The following is a 23670-nucleotide window of genomic DNA, read 5'->3' on the forward strand; positions in this document are numbered from 1 at the left end:
AAATATATTTATTATTTTTAATGATATACTTGTTAAATTATTTATTATATAGATACAGATATATTTAATTTATATATTTTATTTAACTAGTGTTTATCTTTCATTATAACATATTAATAATAATAATAATTTATATTAGGGTTTATATATGATAAAATATATATGTACCTATTAATTTGATATATTTTATATATTGCTTAGTTACTATCTTGTTAATAATAAAATCATAGTGATATGTGGTATTAATATTCTTATAATGTATTTTTATATAAAAATATCTATTGGTAGTAATACTAATAATAATAATAATTATGAATACAACAGTTTTACTACTATTGATAATAATGATAATAATAATAATAATAATAATAAAGATAATAAAAATAATACTTAAAAATAATAACGATTAAGTTTTATGATTTAACTTATAGCATCCATATATATCCTGTCCATATAATAATAACGTTGTTTTAAATACTCAATATCTTAATTATAGCATTAAGCGTAATCGCATCCATATTACTCTTATATATAACAGAAACGTTTTCACGAACGCAACAAGTTTATATCTAATCTTATCAATATCATATGTAATTACATTATATACCTTTATCGTATCCTAATTACTCATAAACCTATCTCTTCTTATATTATACATAATCTCTAATTATAATACATAATCATAACCATATTTACAATCATATTAATAGTTCTAAATCTATATTTTCTTTTACATCATATTAGTTAATAATCATGATAATAATAATAATAATAATTGTTTGTGATAATAATAATAAAAGTCGTACTCTTCATAATACTTACAATATGAACAAATAATAACATTAATACTTGGTAACAACAATAATATTAATATTCATAATAATATAAATGTTAATAGAAATAAATTTTAATAAGGAAACTACCTTTAAAACTTGTTCTAAAAAAAGAAGGCCCAAACCGGGCTTGAACCCCCGACCTCTCGTTCTATTCTAACGTCCTGAAACCATCCCACCATCCTTGCTTTTCTGATTAAAACTCTCTACTATATTTATTTAACCAAGTATTCTGTGTTATTCTAACTCCTTCTTCTTCACCAATTCAATCCATCCCAAAACTCTTTTCTATTCTTGATAACTAATACGTAATCGAATTTGGGACTAAATATCCAACACTTAACCATTTATTTGAGATTAAATAAAAAAGAAAAAATTAAAAAAATAAAAAAAAAATGAATCAAATACTGTTGCCGTCGCTGTTGCTTAAAAAAAAAAAAATTAAACTTTGATTTAGAGTACGTTTTAGCTAGAGGTTATAACACAAAATCTGTTTTAATTCACTCATAAAATCTTCCTCAAACGTTAATTGAATCAGAAATATAAACATAACCTCGAATTTCTTCAAGAACACAATATGTTGACTTTTTACTTTTAATCTTTGACTTCGAAATTCATCTTCGATTTTGCAAATTAGAATTTGAAATTTTACAGATAGTACGAATAGAAGATTTCTAACAAGACTGTATTTTTATTTTTTGAAATGGTAAACAATTTCGAATTATGAGATAAATTGTTAGCAACAGAGGCTATCGTAAATAAAAAAAATCAACTGAATTGCCAACTTGGTTCTGTTTGAAAGTAGTTGTAATTGCTATAAAGGGTAAGAAGAAAGAAAAAAAACGACTGAATTCCTTGATAACACTGAGCAATAGATTTATTATATTGAGGACTCGGTTGTTAGTTTCATTCGATGCCAACAGAGAGAAAACAAAAGAAAGAAAAAAAATATCAGATATGGATTGGAAGCATTATATGATACTGATATAGACTTCTAACAGAATTTGTTGTGTAATGGGTAAATTGATATCGAACACAGAATAATCTGAAGACAGAATCCCAAACATATACAGTTCCATCGTGATGCCAACTGGTTGAATTATTTGGGTCCTTTATTCTATACTTTATTAATTAATTTTAATAATTAATATTAATAATAATAATAATATATAAAAAAAATACTAATAATAATAATTATAGAATTTAATAACAATCATAACACTATTAATAATACAATAACAAAATAATACCAATAATAAATATAATGATAAGAGTAATAAAAGTATTGATAATAATAACTATAAAATCAATAATAACAATATCATTTTTGATAATAATAACAATAATACTAATTATAATAATATCATTAATAATAACAATAATATTAATAATATTAATATCATATCAATTTATATATACCAACTTATCATACACAATTTCATATATATATATACATATACATATATATATATATATATATATATATATATATATATATATATATATATATATATATATATATATATATATATATATTTTATATTAGATGTAATAATATTAAGGGTACAAATATTATTAGTAATATTAATAATAATAATGAAAATAATAATAGTGATTTTAATATAACAAATCATATTGTTAATGTATAATTATATTTAATATATTAATTATATATATTATAGTTGTACCACATATAACATATGTTGAATATTATTTTTTCATTTTAATATAAATACATTATAACATTTGTGTTTGTATAATAATTTTGATTGTTTTATATATTTATAAGTATTATATATATATATATATATATATATATATATATATATATATATATATATATATATATATATATATATATATATATATTTACTTGACATGTTATTTTCTTTTATAAATATAAATTTCGACATATAATATCTACAGCTTTTATATATATTTATATATGCGTTTTTAGTTACAAACAATCGTTCGTGAATCGTCGGAAATGCTCAAAGGTAAAATGATCTCATGAAAATAGTTCAAAATTTTGGAGACACAGTTTAGTAGACTTTGCTTCTCATGCCGAAATCATATAAAGATTAAGTTTAAATTTGGTCAGAAATTCCCGGGTCATCACAGTACCTACCCGTTAAAGAAATTTCGTCCCGAAATTTGAGTGAGGTCATCATGGCTAATAATAAATATGTTTTCCTGACGAATATGAGCTGATAAATAGAGTTTTATCATTATTGAATAATAAAGATAAAATAATTTGATTATTCGAAGAGCACGAATGAAGTTATCACAAAAGATTTAAATGAGGAAAATAAGATTCGCCTTAGTTTTTGACGTAGTCAAAGTTGAATTTAGAAAGTAAGGTGCGTCTTAACTTTTGGCGTAGGGGGTTGAATTCCGGAATTCAAAAGATTTAAAGAAAATCTTCGAAATCTTAAAGATTTGATTTTTCGGTGAATAAGGAAATTAAGATCTCTATAATTAAATACGGTGATCTGCCTCGATTTCTCCGTCTGATATTTCCATTATAAATTAAACTCTTCCCGTTTCATAATTTTCACCATTCCTATACTTTCTTTCCCGGTTCTTATATCCACAAGATTGTGAAAATGCTTAATCAAGTTCTGATCCTTGTCCTTATCCTGACTATTGCAACAATTATTCTCCTTTTCCAACTTCCACCGGAGGAATCTGTTTTCTTTTACTTCGCCCTTGGGGTTATAGTGTTTTTAATTCTCCCGTGTCTTTATGTTGCTATAAACATTGATATACTCGGTCTGTAATTTCCGTGTTGTTATTGGGATTTATATCTCCCCTTATATTTCAATGTCCCAATTTCTATTTCCTATAATCATTGTTATCCACAGTTAATACTACCTCCTATTTGCTGCGATTTATACTCTACTTTCTATTTCGGAGCTTTGTCCCTTCGTTTCTTCTTCTTGCGATTGGGCGTCTCTTGTAATGGTCCAGAATTTGCGGATATAAGGTTCAAAATGAACATTGCTAATGTTCTAAGAAAGGAATGGTAATGGCACGAATCTTGATTTGTTAAATTACCAGAATACCCTGGAAAAGACCGAATCATCAAGGAATATTTTCTTGATATTTTAGAGGTTTAAATGGAATACAATAGTAGTGTAACATGGCACATGATGACGTTAGTGAAATGTCCCATTCTTATTGATTAAAAATATTCCATATTAATTGATTTCGTTGCGAGGTTTTGACCTCTATATGAGACGTTTTTCAAAGACTGAATTCATTTTAAAACAAACCAAAACCTTTATTTCATCAATAAAGGTTTAAAAAGCTTTACGTAGATTATCAAATAATGATAATCTAAAATATCCTGTTTACACACGACCATTACATAATGGTTTACAATACAAATATGTTACAACAAAATAAGTTTCTTGAATGCAGTTTTTACACAATATCATACAAGCATGGACTCCAAATCTCGTCCTTATTTAAGTATGCGACAGCGGAAGCTCTTAATAATCACCTGAGAATAAACATGCTTAAAACGTCAACAAAAATGTTGGTGAGTTATAGGTTTAACCTATATATCAAATCGTAACATTAGAACACAAGATTTCATATTTCAATACACATCCCATACATAGAGATAAAAATCATTCATATGGTGAACACCTGGTAACCGACATTAACAAGATGCATATATAAGAATATCCCCATCATTCCGGGACACCCTTCTGATATGATATAAATTTCGAAGTACTAAAGCATCCGGTACTTTGGATGGGGTTTGTTAGGCCCAATAGATCTATCTTTAGGATTCGCGTCAATTAGGGTGTCTGTTCCCTAATTCTTAGATTACCAGACTTAATAAAAAGGGGCATATTCGATTTCGATAATTCAACCATAGAATGTAGTTTCACGTACTTGTGTCTATTTTGTAAATCATTTATAAAACCTGCATGTATTCTCATCCCAAAAATATTAGATTTTTAAAGTGGGACTATAACTCACTTTCACAAATTTTTACTTCGTCGAGAAGTAAGACTTGGCCACTGTTGATTCACGAACCTATAACAATATATACATATATATTAAAGTATGTTCAAAATATATTTACAACACTTTTAATATATTTTGATGTTTTAAGTTTATTAAATCAGCTGTCCTCGTTAGTAACCTACAACTAGTTGTCCACAGTTAGATATACAGAAATAAATCAATAAATATTATCTTGAATCAATCCACGACCCAGTGTATACGTATCTCAGTATTGATCACAACTCAAACTATACATATTTTGGAATCAACCTCAACCCTGTATAGCTAACTCCAACATTCACATATAGAGTGTCTATGGTTGTTCCGAAATATATATAGATGTGTCGACATGATAGGTCGAAACATTGTATACGTGTCTATGGTATCTCAAGATTATATAATATACAATACAAGTTGATTAAGTTATGGTTGGAATAGATTTGTTACCAATTTTCACGTAGCTAAAATGAGAAAAATTATCCAATCTTGTTTTACCCATAACTTCTTCATTTTAAATCCGTTTTGAGTGAATCAAATTGCTATGGTTTCATATTGAACTCTATTTTATGAATCTAAACAGAAAAAGTATAGGTTTATAGTCGGAAAAATAAGTTACAAGTCGTTTTTGTAAAGGTAGTCATTTCAGTCGAAAGAACGACGTCTAGATGACCATTTTAGAAAACATACTTCCACTTTGAGTTTAACCATAATTTTTGGATATAGTTTCATGTTCATAATAATAATAATTTTCTCATAATAACAACTTTTAAATCAAAGTTTATCATAGTTTTTAATTAACTAACCCAAAACAGCCCGCGGTGTTACTACGACGGCGTAAATCCGGTTTTACGGTGTTTTTCGTGTTTCCAGGTTTTAAATCATTAAGTTAGCATATCATATAGATATAGAACATGTGTTTAGTTAATTTTAAAAGTCAAGTTAGAAGGATTAACTTTTGTTTGCGAACAAGTTTAGAATTAACTAAACTATGTTCTAGTGATTACGAGTTTAAACCTTCGAATAAGATAGTTTTATATATATGAATCGAATGATGTTATGAACATCATTACTACCTCAAGTTTAGTAGGTAAACCTACTGGAAGTGACAAGAAATGATCTAGCTTCAAAGGATCTTGGATGGCTTGAAAGTTCTTGAAGTAGGATCATGACACAAAAACAAGTTCAAGTAAGATTTTTACTCGAATTAAGATAGTTTATAGTTATAGAAATTGAATCAAAGTTTGAATATGGATATTACCTTGAATAAGAAAGATAACCTACTGTATATAACAAAGGTTTCTTGATCTTAGATGATTACTTGGAATGGATTAGAAAGCTTGGAAGTAAATTAGTAAACTTGAAGGGATTTTTGAAGTGTTCTTGAAGTGTTCTTCCTATGATGATTATAGCTTTATTCTTGAAGTGATTTTTGATGAAGATGATGATTAACTACTGGAAAAATACGTTCATAATAGTGTGTGTGTGTGTGTGTGTGTTGAGAGAGAATTAGAAAGAGAATTGGAAGTGAAATGGAGTGAATGATGAGTGGTAATTGGTGAGTGGTGAGTGGGGTTAAAAGGAGTTCTAGTTAGTTGACTAGCTCATGGTAGAAGTTAAAATTGATTAGTCATACATGACATAATCAAGAGTGGAATCCCATGCTAGTTCCTATTGGTATATACCCATAGTAAGTACGTTTTGAAGCTGTGTATAATACGGGTAAGAATACGACTAGAATTCTTCATGAAAGAAAAGAATGGGAAAGTAACTGTAACCATTTTCGTTAAGTATGAGTGTTTTGATATATGTCTTGAAGTCTTCCAAAAGTATTTTAATACATCTAAATACACTACATGTATATACATTTTAACTGAGTCGTTAAGTCATCGTTAGTCGTTACATGTAAGTGTTGTTTTGAAACCTTTAAGTTAACGATCTCAATTAATGTTGTTAACCCATTGTTTATTATATCTAATGAGATATTAAATTATTATATTATCATGATATTATGATATATTAATATATCTTAATATGATATATATACATTTAAATGTCATTACAACGATAATCGTTACATATATGTCTCGTTTCGAAATCCTTAAGTTAGTAGTCTTGTTTATATGTATATAACTCATTGTTAATATACTTATGGAGATACTTACTTATCTTAATCTCATGTTAACCATATGTATATCCATATATATATCGTCATGTCGTTTTTACAAGTTTTAACGTTCGTGAATCGCCGGTCAACTTGGGTGGTCAATTGTCTATATGAAACATATTTCAATTAATCAAGTCTTAACAAGTTTGATTGCTTAACATGTTGGAAACATTTAATCATGTAAATATCAATCTCAATTAATATATATAAACATGGAAAAGTTCGGGTCACTACAGTACCTACCCGTTAAATAAATTTCGTCCCGAAATTTTAAGCTGTTGAAGGTGTTGACGAATCTTCTGGAAATAGATGCGGGTATTTCTTCTTCATCTGATCTTCACGCTCCCAGGTGAACTCGGGTCCTCTACGAGCATTCCATCGAACCTTAACAATTGGTATCTTGTTTTGCTTAAGTCTTTTAACCTCACGATCCATTATTTCGACGGGTTCTTCGATGAATTGAAGTTTTTCGTTGATTTAGATTTCATCTAATGGAATAGTGAGATCTTCTTTAGCAAAACATTTCTTCAAATTCGAGACGTGGAAAGTGTTATGTACAGCCGCGAGTTGTTGAGGTAACTCAAGTCGGTAAGCTACTGGTCCGACACGATCAATAATCTTGAATGGTCCAATATACCTTGGATTTAATTTCCCTCGTTTACCAAATCGAACAACGCCTTTCCAAGGTGCAACTTTAAGCATGACCATCTCTCCAATTTCAAATTCTATATCTTTTCTTTTAATGTCAGCGTAGCTCTTTTGTCGACTTTGGGCGGTTTTCAACCGTTGTTGAATTTGGATGATCTTCTCGGTAGTTTCTTGTATAATCTCCGGACCCGTAATCTGTCTATCCCCCACTTCACTCCAACAAATCGGAGACCTGCACTTTCTACCATAAAGTGCTTCAAACGGCACCATCTCAATGCTTGAATGGTAGCTGTTGTTGTAGGAAAATTCTGCTAACGCTAGATGTCGATCCCAACTGTTTCCGAAATCAATAACACATGCTCGTAGCATGTATTCAAGCGTTTGTATCGTCCTTTTGCTTTGCCCATCAGTTTGTGGATGATAGGCAGTACTCATGTCTAGACGAGTTCCGAATGCTTGCTGTAATGTCTGCCAGAATCTTGAAATAAATCTGCCATCCCTATCAGAGATAATAGAGATTGGTATTCCATGTCTGGAGATGACTTCCTTCAAATACAGTCGTGCTAACTTCTCCATCTTGTCATCTTCTCTTATTGGCAGGAAGTGTGCTGATTTGGTGAGACGATCAACTATTACCCAAATAGTATCAAAACCACTTGCAGTCCTTGGCAATTTAGTGATGAAATCCATGGTAATCTTTTCCCATTTCCATTCTGGGATTTCGGGTTGTTGAAGTAGACCTGATGGTTTCTGATGCTCAGCTTTGACCTTAGAACACGTCAAACATTCTCCTACGTATTTAGCAACATCGGCTTTCATACCCGGCCACCAAAAATGTTTCTTGAGATCCTTGTACATCTTCCCCGTTCCAGGATGTATTGAGTATCTGGTTTTATGAGCTTCTCTAAGTACCATTTCTCTCATATCTCCAAATTTTGGTACCCAAATCCTTTCAGCCCTATACCGGGTTCCGTCTTCCCAAATATTAAGATGCTTCTCCGATCCTTTGGGTATTTCATCCTTTAAATTTCCCTCTTTTAAAACTCCTTGTTGTGCCTCCTTTATTTGAGTAGTAATGTTATTATGAATCATTATATTCATAGATTTTACTCGAATGGGTTCTCTGTCCTTCCTGCTCAAGGTATCGGCTACCACATTTGTCTTCCCCGGGTGGTAACGAATCTCAAAGTCGTAATCATTCAATAATTCAATCCACCTACGCTGCCTCATATTCAGTTGTTTCTGATTAAATATGTGTTGAAGACTTTTGTGGTCGGTATATATAATACTTTTGACCCCATATAAGTAGTGCCTCCAAGTCTTTAATGCAAAAACAACCGCGCCTAATTCCAAATCATGCGTCGTATAATTTTGTTCGTGAATCTTCAATTGTCTAGACGCATAAGCAATCACCTTCGTTCGTTGCATTAATACACAGCCGAGACCTTGATTTGATGAGTCACAATAAATCACAAAATCATCATTCCCTTCAGGCAATGACAATATAGGTGCCGTAGTTAGCTTTTTCTTCAATAACTGAAACGCTTTCTCTTGTTCATCATTCCATTCAAATTTATTCCCTTTATACGTTAATGCAGTCAAGGGTTTTGCTATTCTGGAAAAGTCTTGGATGAATCTTCTGTAGTAACCAGCTAGTCCTAAAAACTGGCGTATGTGTTTCGGAGTTTTCGGGGTTTCCCACTTTTCAACAGTTTCTATCTTTGCCGGATCCACCTTAATACCTTCTTTGTTCACTATGTGACCGAGGAATTGAACTTCTTCCAACCAAAATGCACACTTTGAAAACTTAGCGTACAATTCTTCCTTCCTCAATACTTCTAACACCTTTCTCAAATGTTCACCGTGTTCTTGGTCATTCTTTGAGTAAATAAGTATGTCATCAATGAAAACAATGACAAACTTGTCAAGGTATGGTCCACACACTCGGTTCATAAGGTCCATGAACACAGCTGGTGCATTAGTTAAACCAAACGGCATGACCATAAACTCGTAATGACCGTAACGTGTTCTGAAAGCAGTCTTTGGAATATCATCTTCTTTCACCCGCATTTGATGATACCCGGAACGTAAGTCAATCTTTGAATAAACAGACGAGCCTTGTAGTTGATCAAATAAGTCGTCGATTCTCGGTAGTGGGCAGCGGTTCTTGATGGTAAGTTTGTTCAACTCTCGGTAGTCGATACACAACCTGAATGTACCATCTTTCTTCTTGACAAACAAAACAGGAGCTCCCCACGGTGATGTGCTTGGTCGAATGAAACCACGCTCTAAAAGTTCTTGTAATTGGCTTTGCAGTTCTTTCATCTCGCTGGGTGCGAGTCTGTAAGGAGCACGAGCTATTGGTGCAGCTCCTGGTACAAGATCTATTTGAAATTCAATGGATCGATGTGGGGGTAATCCCGGTAATTCTTTCGGAAATACATCGGGAAATTCTTTTGCAATGGGAACATCATTGATGCTCTTTTCTTCAGTTTGTACTTTCTCGACGTGTGCTAGAACAGCATAGCAACCTTTTCTTATTAGTTTTTATGCCTTCAAATTACTAATAAGATGTAGCTTCGTGTTGCCCTTTTCTCCGTACACCATTAAGGGTTTTCCTTTTTCTCGTATAATGCGAATTGCATTTTTGTAACAAACGATCTCTGCTTTCACTTCTTTCAACCAGTCCATACCGATTATCACATCAAAACTCCCTAACTCTACTGGTATCAAATCAATCTTAAATATTTCGCTAACCAGTTTAATTTCTCGATTCCGACATATATTATTTGCTGAAATTAATTTACCATTTGTTAATTCGAGTAAAAATTTACTATCCAAAGGCGTCAATGGACAACTTAATTTAGCACAAAAATCTCTACTCATATAGCTTCTATCCACACCCGAATCAAATAAAACGTAAGCAGATTTATTGTCAATAAGAAACGTACCCGTAACAAGCTCCGGGTCTTCCTGTGCCTCTGCCGCATTAATATTGAAAACTCTTCCGCGGCCTTGTCCATTCGTGTTCTCCTGGTTCGGGCAATTTCTAATAATGTGGCCCGGTTTTCCACATTTATAACAAACTACATTGGCATAACTTGCTACGACACTACTTCCTCCGCCATTACTCGTTCCGACACCATTTATTCCTTTCGTTCTATTAACCCCTGGTCCGTAGACCTCACACTTCGTCGCGCTATGACCATTTCTTTTACACTTGTTGCAAAATTTGGTGCAGAACCCCGAGTGATACTTTTCACACCTTTGGCATAGCTGCTTCTGATTGTTGTTTTTGTTGCGGTTATTATTGTTGTTGGGATGATTGTTGTAGTTGCTGTTGTTGTTATTGTTGTTGTTGTTGTTGTTGTTGTTGTTGTTGTTGTTGGGCCGTTTGTTGTAGTTGCGATTGATGTTGCGATTGTTGGGATAACTGTTGCGATTATTGTTGTAATTGTTGTTGTTGTTGTATTGGTAATTCTTATCACCGTTTTCCTCCCAATTTCTTTTGACTTGCTTCACATTGGCCTCTTCAGCAGTCTGTTCTTTAATTCTTTCTTCAATCTGGTTCACTAGTTTGTGAGCCATTCTACATGCCTGTTGTATGGAGGCGGGCTCGTGTGAACTTATATCTTCTTGGATTCTTTCCGGTAATCCTTTCACAAACGCGTCGATCTTCTCTTCCTCATCTTCGAATGCTCCCGGACACAATAGGCACAATTCTGTGAATCGTCTTTCGTAGGTGGTAATATCAAATCCTTGGGTTCGTAACCCTCTAAGTTCTGTCTTGAGCTTATTGACCTCGGTTCTGGGACGGTACTTCTCGTTCATCAAGTGCTTGAATGTTGACCACGGTAGTGCGTACGCATCGTCTTGTCCCACTTGCTCTAGATAGGTATTCCACCATGTTAACGCAGAACCTGTGAAGGTATGCGTAGCGTACTTTACTTTGTCCTCTTCAGTACACTTACTTATGGCAAACACCGATTCGACCTTCTCGGTCCACCGTTTCAATCCGATCGGTCCTTCGGTTCCATCAAATTCCAAAGGTTTGCAGGCAGTGAATTCTTTGTAGGTGCATCCTACACGATTTCCTGTACTGCTAGATCCAAGGTTATTGTTGGTATGTAGCGCAAACTGTACTGCGGCTATGTTTGAAGCTAAAAAAGTACGGAATTCCTCTTCATTCATATTCACGGTGTGTCGAGTAGTCGGTGCCATTTCCTTCAAAATAGTCAAATGGAACAAGTTAATCATACAGAATATTAAGAGTAGTTGATAGTATTTCGTAGCATAATATGAACTCATTTATAAAAGCTTTTTCTTCATATTAGCGTTTTATAAGTTTAAATTCGGGTAGTACCTACCCGTTAAGTTCATACTTAGTAGCTAATATACAATTCAACTACTACAATTCTATATGAAAAACTGATTATAATAATATTTCGCGTTCAAACTTTTACACAATATTTTACAAACTTACAATACCGCTTATTTTACATATAGTATGAAATATAGCACACAATAAATTTGATACAAGATGGTTGTGAAGATAATTCTAGCTAGTACACAAGTCGTTCAGCAAAGGCAATAAAGACACGTAATTCATACGTCCAGAAATAAGTCATGCATTCTGGTTTTACTAGGATTACTTCCCATCCTTGGTCTTGTGGAACATAACCGTTATGGCCGTTGATAAGACAGCGTGTTGTAACGTCGTCAAAGGGACGAGGGTTACGTAATGTCCAACAGTCCCGTAACAATCTAAAAACCTCATTTCTTACCCCAATTACCGACTCCGTCACTTGTGGGAACGTTTTGTTTAATAGTTGTAGCCCGATGTTCTTGTTCTCACTTTGGTGAGAAGCGAACATTACTAATCCGTAAGCATAACATGCTTCTTTATGTTGCATGTTAGCCGCTTTTTCTAAATCACGAAGTCCAATATTCGGATATATTGAGTCAAAATAATTTCTTAACCCATTGCGTAAAATAGCATTTGGGTTCCCCGCAATATATGCGTCAAAGTAAACACATCGTAACTTATGGATTTTCCAATGTGATATCCCCCATCTTTCGAACGAAAGCCTTTTATAAACCAAGGCATTCTTGGAACGTTCTTCGAATGTCTTACAAACTGATCTCGCCTTAAATAGTTGTGCCGAAGAATTCTGACCGACTCTAGACAAGATTTCATCAATCATGTCTCCGGGTAGGTCTCTTAAAATATTGGGTTGTCTATCCATTTTGTGTTTTTATACTATAAAATAGACAAGAGTTAGATTCATAAAAAAAAATACTTATTAATACAAGCAATTTTTACATACATCATAAAGCATAAGCACACTATATTACTTATATTACACCACACGAATACAACTATCTTATTCCGACTCGCTTGTTTCTTCTTCTTCGGTTTTGGTTCGTTTTGCCAAGTTTCTAGGGATATATGATGTTCCCCTAATACGAGCCATCGTTTTCCACATTGGTTTAGAAAAACCTGGTGGTTTAGAGGTTCCCGGGTCATTGTTACAACTTAAGGACTTCGGGGGTTGACGATACATATAAAGTTCATCGGGGTTGGAATTAGATTTCTCTATTTTTATGCCCTTTCCCTTATTATTTTCTTTTACCTTTTTAAATTCAGTTGGGGTAATTTCTATAACATCATCGGAATTCTCATCAGAATCCGATTCATCGGAGAATTGGTAATCCTCCCAATATTTTGCTTCCTTAGCGGAAACACCATTGACCATAATTAACCTTGGTCGGTTGGTTGAGGATTTTCTTTTACTTAACCGTTTTATTATTTCCCCCACTGGTTCTATTTCTTCATCCGGTTCCGATTCTTCTTCTGGTTCCGACTCTTCTTCCGGTTCCTCTTCGGGAACTTGTGAATCAGTCCACGAATCATTCCAATTTACATTTGACTCTTCATTATTATTAGGTGAGTCAATGGGACTTGTTCTAGAATTAGACATCTATCACATAATATCAAACGCGTTAAGAGATTAATATATCACATAATATTCACATGTTAAAAATATATAGTTTCCAACAAAATTTGTTAAGCAATCATTTTTCAAGTAAACACGGTCGAAGTCCAGACTCACTAATGCATCCTAACAAACTCGATAAGATACACTAATGCAAAATTCTGGTTCTCTAAGACCAACGCTCGGATACCAACTGAAATGTCCCGTTCTTATTGATTAAAAACGTTCCATATTAATTGATTTCGTTGCGAGGTTTTGACCTCTATATGAGACGTTTTTCAAAGACTGCATTCATTTTAAAACAAACCAAAACCTTTATTTCATCAATAAAGGTTTAAAAAGCTTTACGTAGATTATCAAATAATGATAATCTAAAATATCCTGTTTACACACGACCATTACATAATGGTTTACAATTCAAATATGTTACAACAAAATAAGTTTCTTGAATGCAGTTTTTACACAATATCATACAAGCATGGACTCCAAATCTCGTCCTTATTTAAGTATGCGACAGCGGAAGCTCTTAATAATCACCTGAGAATAAACATGCTTAAAACGTCAAAAAAATGTTGGTGAGTTATAGGTTTAACCTATATATATCAAATCGTAACAATAGACCACAAGATTTCATATTTCAATACACATCCCATACATAGAGATAAAAATCATTCATATGGTGAACACCTGGTAAACGACATTAACAAGATGCATATATAAGAATATCCCCATCATTCCGGGACACCCTTCGGATATGATATAAATTTCGAAGTACTAAAACATCCGGTACTTTGGATGGGGTTTGTTAGGCCCAATAGATCTATCTTTAGGATTCAAGTCAATTAGGGTGTCTGTTCCCTAATTCTTAGATTACCAGATTTAATAAAAAGGGGCATATTCGATTTCGATAATTCAACCATAGAATGTAGTTTCACGTACTTGTGTCTATTTTGTAAATCATTTATAAAACCTGCATGTATTCTCATCCCAAAAATATTAGATTTTTAAAGTGGGACTATAACTCACTTTCACAAATTCTTACTTCGTCGAGAAGTAAGACTTGGCCACTGTTGATTCACGAACCTATAACAATATATACATATATATTAAAGTATGTTCAAAATATATTTACAACACTTTTAATATATTTTGATGTTTTAAGTTTATTAAATCAGCTGTCCTCGTTAGTAACCTACAACTAGTTGTCCACAGTTAGATATACAGAAATAAATCGATAAATATTATCTTGAATCAATCCACGACCCAGTGTATACGTATCTCAGTATTGATCACAACTCAAACTATACATATTTTGGAATCAACCTCAACCCTGTATAGCTAATTCCAACATTCACATATAGAGTGTCTATGGTTGTTTCGAAATATATATAGATGTGTCAACATGATAGGTCGAAACATTGTATACGTGTCTATAGTATCTCAAGATTACATAATATACAATACAAGTTGATTAAGTTATGGTTGGAATAGATTTGTTACCAATTTTCACGTAGCTAAAATGAGAAAAATTATCCAATCTTGTTTTACCCATAACTTCTTCATTTTAAATCCGTTTTAAGTGAATCAAATTGCTATGGTTTCATATTGAACTCTATTTTATGAATCTAAACAGTAAAAGTATAGGTTTATAGTCGGAAAAATAAGTTACAAGTCGTTTTTGTGAAGGTAGTCATTTCAGTCGAAAGAACGACGTCTAGATGACCATTTTAGAAAACATACTTCCACTTTGAGTTTAACCATAATTTTTGGATATAGTTTCATGTTCATAATAATAATCATTTTCTCAGAATAACAACTTTTAAATCAAAGTTTATCATAGTTTTTAATTAACTAACCCAAAACAGCCCGCGGTGTTACTACGACGGCGTAAATCCGATTTTACGGTGTTTTTCGTGTTTCCAGGTTTTAAATCATTAAGTTAGCATATCATATAGATATAGAACATGTGTTTAGTTAATTTTAAAAGTCAAGTTAGAAGGATTAACTTTTGTTTGCGAACAAGTTTAGAATTAACTAAACTATGTTCTAGTGATTACGAGTTTAAACCTTCGAATAAGATAGTTTTATATATATGAATCGAATGATGTTATGAACATCATTAATACCTCAAGTTTAGTAGGTAAACCTACTGGAAGTGACAAGAAATGATCTAGCTTCAAAGGATCTTGGATGGCTTGAAAGTTCTTGAAGTAGGATCATGACACAAAAACAAGTTCAAGTAAGATTTTTACTCGAATTAAGAAAGTTTATAGTTATAGAAATTGAATCAAAGTTTGAATATGAATATTACCTTGAATAAGAAAGATAACCTACTGTATATAACAAAGGTTTTTTGATCTTAGATGATTACTTGGAATGGATTAGAAAGCTTGGAAGTAAATTAGTAAACTTGAAGGGATTTTTGAAGTGTTCTTGAAGTGTTCTTCCTATGATGATTATAGCTTGATTCTTGAAGTGATTTTTGATGAAGATGATGATTAACTACTGGAAAAATACGTTCATAATAGTGTGTGTGTGTGTTGAGAGAGAATTAGAAAGAGAATTGGAAGTGAAATGGAGTGAATGATGAGTGGTAATTGGTGAGTGGTGAGTGGGGTTAAAAGGAGTTCTAGTTAGTTGACTAGCTCATGGTAGAAGTTAAAATTGATTAGTCATACATGAAATAATCAAGAGTTGAATCCCATGCTAGTTCCTATTGGTATATACCCATAGTAAGTATGTTTTGAAGCTGTGTATAATACGGGTAAGAATACGACTAGAATTCTTCATGAAAGAAAAGAATGGGAAAGTAACTGTAACCATTTTCGTTAAGTATGAGTGTTTTGATATATGTCTTGAAGTCTTCCAAAAGTATTTTAATACATCTAAATACACTACATGTATATACATTTTAACTGAGTCGTTAAGTCATCGTTAGTCGTTACATGTAAGTGTTGTTTTGAAACCTTTAAGTTAACGATCTCAATTAATGTTGTTAACCCATTGTTTATTATATCTAATGAGATGTTAAATTATTATATTATCATGATATTATGATATATTAATATATCTTAATATGATATATATACATTTAAATGTCATTACAACGATAATCGTTACATATATGTCTCGTTTCGAAATCCTTAAGTTAGTAGTCTTGTTTATATGTATATAACTCATTGTTAATATACTTATGGAGATACTTACTTATCATAATCTCATGTTAACCATATGTATATCCATATATATATCGTCATGTCGTTTTTACAAGTTTTAACGTTCGTGAATCGCCGGTCAACTTGGGTGGTCAATTGTCTATATGAAACATATTTCAATTAATCAAGTCTTAACAAGTTTGATTGCTTAACATGTTGGAAACATTTAATCATGTAAATATCAATCTCAATTAATATATATAAACATGGAAAAGTTCGGGTCACTACAGTTAGAGTCTGTGAATCATCATGTCCCATTAGAAACTCAGCATGACTTACTGTAATATAATCACGCTGATCAAATGTCATTATATTATCCTAACTCATGCATCAGTTTCCAACATTACTTCAATAACATTCATATTTTAAGCTCGAAAGTGTACAGAATATAGAAACTAACAGTTTCTATATGATGTAATACTGATAGCACGAAGAGATTAATGGTTTCAGATACGAATAGTTATAAAAATATCTCCAGAAATATGGAGGATATTTATAATGAAAGACACGATAATATCTCGAAATATCTAAGATCAGAGGATGATAGAAAATATTGTCTGCATGGGTTTAGAGTAAGGAGCAAGATATTCATTAAAGACTTTAGCAGACATTGAATCATTTGGATTCTTTGAAGTCAAACTTATTCTTTGTGATTTGTCCACGGCTTTCTTCCTAGTTTCGCATAATCTGCTTTTTGGTACTAAATTTTCTATGGAATGTTTTCAATATAATGGTACACAGGAAGTACGAGGAGGTATATAATTTCGGACGAGAATATTTATGAAAATATCTCCAGAAATATCGAAGATATTGATGATGAAATTTTGGAATTTCTAAGTTCGATGGTTGATGGAGAAAGATTTTTCGCAAGATTTTAAGATGACTTCGGAGCAAGATATTCTCTAAAGATTTCAACGGATCCAGAATTACCTGAATTCTTTGAATATAGGGTTTGCTCCTTTTATTTGTCCTTGGTCTCCTTCATGGGTAGCTCAATCTGTTTTTCAATACCCAATTTTCTATCGTGCGTTCCTAACACTCCTTTCTTTATCATCAAACTTTTGACCGTTTAGACCATCTACCATTTTTCTATTTCTTCTGCATTTAATGCTGTAATATCTGAATCATCGGTTATCAATTCGAGGTGGTTTCAGGAGAATTGTGTTTTTAGATAATTAAACGCTGATGGTAATATGGTGAAATATAAAAGGCTCTCCGGTAACAATAAAAGAGCACGCGTATATATCAACGTCATAATAAGGTTGTTTCGTACAAAAAGTCGAAGTTGTCTTGCTGGAGCTGTGACAAAATTGGCTATTTTGAATAAAAACGGCAAAGTTATTTTGGGTAATGTTAACACTAAAGAAATTGGCACAGTTATGTGTTAACGTTTACTCAGGTTCCGAGTGTTTTTAGGTACATAACTGTATGCATCAATCTTTTCTCCCGTAAATGAAGTGCGGTTGGTTCATCCTCTCGATTGAGGCGTTTTCAAGAATCATGAAAGGTTTGAACACAGATTAGAATTGTCAAGATACAAATGGCATTTAAGATGAAATCAAGTGGCAAACTTGAAGAATTGTTTAGTTTCATATATTATAATCAATATTTTAATTCATTTTAATTGTTTAATGTTATTAGTCCACAGTTGACAGTCCAATAATTCATATATATAGTTTAATATATAATATTCGAATTAATTAATACGTGTCGTGACCCGTATACGTCTCAGACTCGATCACAACTCAAACTATATATATTACTGTAGAATCAACCTCAACCCTGTATAGAGAACTCGATCATTACTGCATATAGAGTGTCTATGGTGATTCCAAATAATATATATAGATGCGTCGATATGATATGTCAAAACCTTGAATACGTGTCCCGATATTTAAAGTGCGTAAAATAAATACAGAAATTAAATGACGATAAATAAAATGCGTAAAGTAAATAACAGAATTTAAATGACGGTAATTAAAATTGCGATAATTAAATTGCGATAAATAAAATGTAATACGGAATTAACAATTAGCTAGGAACAGTTAGCTAGGATTTTGTTAGCGTGGATTCTTAACAAAATTTCATATTGTTAATTAGTCTGTTTCTAATCAATTTTTATTGTGTCCATTTCTTCTTCATTATGCCACTTATTGGATTCTGATATGTTAAAATCCTAATATGAAATTTGAATTTGAATAAAAATGTTTATTCTGTGGTGAACGGATTCGTATATCGGTAGATGTAAATAGGATAGTAAATGATTGTTGAAACAGATTCGAAGAACGTACAATGTAACTTATTAATGTGAAATTTAAATAGTCCTCGGGTATTACCTACCCGTTAAAATATTTTCACCATTAACAGTTTGTACAAGAGAATTTTTAATTGCAATTTTTATGAAAACATATATACATATATATTTTCTTCTGATGTATTCATGGATTTAATGAGTTAATATGATATTAAACTCATTTGCTTTTCGGTTGGAACTAGAATAAATAATCTCTAAAACTTTAGAGATTACATATTCGCCATGTCGAACGAAGATAAATGAGGTAGAATGATACGTAGAACGAAGATCATACTCAAAATACATATGATGATATTGAATCTTGGATTGTTGATGGTACTGGTGTTGTTATTGATTGTACTGTTGGTGCCGGTGATGTTGCTGAATTTGGTACATTTTGCACCATATTTTCCGAATTGATTATTCGAGCGCGAAGTTCGTTGACTTATTACTCCAGGATGATTATTGGTAACGAGCGGATAAATAAGGTTCAGAATTGTGGATAGGATATAATCTTGTCGAGTTACCTTGGAAATGAGACTAAAAATGGTGTCTCGAACAGGTTCGCCGGTAAACACTTTAGACTCATTGTCGAGAGGTGAATTCGGTTGATGGAAGGGATTGCCTTCTGCGCGTTTCCATTAATTAAGTCGACTACGAACCCATCAGATTAATTGATAATGGCTGATTGGTTGATTCATGCCGATGACGCTGTTTTCGGAGCTTAGGTGAACATCTATGTCGGAATAGCTGTCGGAATAACTATCGGAATAGCTATCAGAATCTGAGGGACTCGAATTGGTTGAGGGATTCATCTCGTACGATCAGATGAAGAATTTTCGATAAGAATTAGATTATAGGATGTAGATTAGTACCCTGCAATACATAATTTACATATGCATATATAATACTAAGATCCTATAAGTTATGGAGGAATCTACAGAAGTTGTCAGGCAAAGTTACAGTAACAGATACGCTAAGATATGAAGTAGCAGATACGCTAAGATATGAATTTTGTCTATACACTATTCATGCAGTCAATGCAGTAAAATGTGTCTAGACTAAGATTGATAAGCAAGTGATTCTCTAAAAATGATAAGCAGGTAATTTTCGATACGAAATGATAAGCAAGACTTTTGACATGCAGACACGGTCGAAGTCCAGACTCACTAATGCATCCTAACGACTTATCAGTTAGACACACTAATGCAGACCTGATTCGCTAAGACCACCGCTCTGATACCAACTGTAATAACCCGTCCTAATCCATCCGGACGAAGTCCATATCGATTATAAATGATTCACAACAGTTGATTACATCGCGAGGTACTTGACCTCTATATGATACATTTTACAAACGTTGCTTTAGTTTTTAAAAGACAAACTTTTGTTACATCGACATTTGACAGACATATATATAGCATTTCATAATATATGCAAATATAATTAACTTTATAATAATCTTGATGAACTCAGCGACTCGAATGCAACGTCTTTTGAAATATGTCATGAATGACTCCAAGTAATATCCCTAAAATGAGCAAATGCACAGCGGAAGATTTCGTTCGTATTTGAGAATAAACATGCTTTAAAGTGTCAACCAAAAGGTTGGTGAGTTCATTAGTTTAACATAAATAATCATTTCATAATTTTTAATAGACCACAAGATTTCATATTTCCATTTCTCATAAACATACGTCCCATGCATAGAGACAAAAGATCATTCATATGGAATGAACACCTGGTAACTGACATTCACAATATGCATATAAGAATATCCCCATCATTCCGGGATCCTCCTTCGGACATGATATAAATTTTGAAGTACTAAAGCATCCGGTACATTGGATGGGGCTTGTTGGGCCCGATAGATCTATCTTTAGAGTTCGCGTCAATTAGGGTGTCTGTTCCCTAATTCTTAGATTACCAGACTTAATAGAAAAGGGCATATTCGATTAGATAATCCAACCATAGAATGTAGTTTCGATTACTTGTGTCAATTTTGTAAAGCATTTATAAAAGCAGCGCATGTATTCTCAGTCCCAAAAATATATTTTTCAAAAGCATTTAAAAAGGGAGCAAATGAAACTCACACTACTGTATTTTGTAAAAAAATACATATGACGATATTGAACATCTGAACAAAGCAGGGTTGGCCTCGGATTCACGAACCTATATCAATTATATATATTAAAACACATAATCGTAATCGAATAAATATATTTATTATTTTTAATGATATACTTGTTAAATTATTTATTATATAGATACAGATATATTTAATTTATATATTTTATTTAACTAGTGTTTATCTTTCATTATAACATTGATGATGTAGCGTGAGGGTACGAAATAGTATTATTTTTACTAGGAAATACTACAAAATATGACACAAGTTTTATTAATTTACGGATGGGATATACCTAAACCTTGCTACAACACTATAGGCAGTGTACCTAATCGTAGAGTAGTGTAGTTTTTAGTAAGTCCGGTTCGTTCCACAGGGAGCTGGTGATACTTACTATATTTTTAAAAACTATATTTATACAAAATATATATAATTATATAAGTAGTAATATTATTATAAAAGGGGGGTTTTACCGTTTAATGACCGGTTTGTCGATTCTATATTTTAAGCGTAAAGATAAATGACGATAATTAAAGTGCGTAAAATAATGACAATAAATAAAATGACAGTAAATAAAATTGCGAGTAATAAAATGACAGTAAATAAAGATACGATGAGAAATATAATAAAAGAATTATGCTTATTTAAACTTCCGTAATCATGATGTTTGACGTGTTGATTTTAATTTATTACCATGGGTTAATTGTCCTTTGTCCTGGTTTATTTGATACGTCTATCTGGTTTTTGTCCATAATAGTCCATCGGTCATAAATATAAAGTGCGAGTATCCTCGTCAAATTACCCTTATACCCGAAGTCAAATATTCCAACTAATTAAGGATTTAAACTGTGACGCAGTTATCACTTCTGTCAACAATTACACCAGTTATCACTGTATGTAATCTACCCCTGTTTTAATTAGTTTATGAATATTAATTCATCCACTTGATCAGAATGAATAATCAATTACCCAACCCAATTGATTAATTAAATGATTATAACAGATTCCATATGAACGTCACTAAATAGGACAACCATAATCATTATTAATTATTAGGTTAATTAATTTGAAGATAGGTTCGACAGACTCCAATGAGTTGTCACTCAATTAGACAATACCCCCCATCTATTAATAGTCAATAGTCCAATTTTCACAAGTGTCGGTCTTTTGCCCAAACCTTAATTATGGTACAAAGTTCAATAACCCCGTCTTAATATTTTAGCCCAACATCAAGATTACTTCGGCTCAAATAAGCATAATAATAACTTAGTTACGATACATTAATATAAAAAGGTTGAACATAACTTACAATGATTAAAAATAGCGTAGCGTTACACGGACAGAGTTTCGACTTACACACTCAAACGATCTCTATCATAAATCTTATTATTATCATAATTTAAACTTAAAATTAAGATTATTGTTATATCTTATTACATTAACATTATGATAGAGATATAGAATATAGATATTGATAATTGATATTGAAAAATAAGAAAAAGATAGAAAGAAAAAAAAAAGATCGAAAAAAAATCTTCCCATTACATCGTTACATATCGTTCTTTTATAGGAGAAATTATAAATTGAATTTTCATTTACGACCCCTGAACTATGCTCAATTAACAACTTTTTATTATTTAATATTATTCTTATTATGATTTATTTAAATATTATATTTTATTCTTGTGCATAGTTGACTCGTAATTTTTACACCGTTGCGTCGAGCGTTGAGAGTTGGTTCATGTCCCGGTTCCGGATTTTCGAACGTCCTTTCGTATAATTTAATATCTTGTACTTTGCGTTTTGTAACTTGTACTCTTGTCATTTTTAGACGTTCTTCATCAATAATTTGAACCTTTTTTATTGTATCTTGTACATTTGAGCTTTTTGGACGTTTTGGTCTTTCAAATCTTCGTTTTTGTCTTTAAATCTTCATTTTCGAGCGATTTGCGTCTTTCGTCTTCGCACTTATTTATTTAACTATTACAACTAAAAATAAGGAAATTACATTTAAAAACTTTACATATTGGAACGATATTGCTACTAAATATATGTTCATTTGGAACACTATCAAATATCCCCACACTTGAGCGTTGCTTGTCCTCAAGCAATACAGAACTTGAAATAAAAACATACATGAATCACTTTTTTATTCATCACATTTTGTACATCAGTGATTTTGATATAGCGGTATAAACAATGACAGTAATGATGGTTAAAGGTGGGTGTGTCATCCACAGTTGCCTTGGGTTTAGGTCAACGACACTTGCAATCAAATAGCCGATTTACTTTCGGTTTCCAAAGCAAAGTGCAGATTTGAAAGGCGGTTTACAGTCCCACATGACTATAAAAATTTAGATCCTTTAGGAAATA

This window comes from Rutidosis leptorrhynchoides, chromosome 1, assembly GCF_046630445.1.
Source record: "Rutidosis leptorrhynchoides isolate AG116_Rl617_1_P2 chromosome 1, CSIRO_AGI_Rlap_v1, whole genome shotgun sequence".
In the NCBI taxonomy this organism is placed as follows: domain Eukaryota; kingdom Viridiplantae; phylum Streptophyta; class Magnoliopsida; order Asterales; family Asteraceae; genus Rutidosis; species Rutidosis leptorrhynchoides.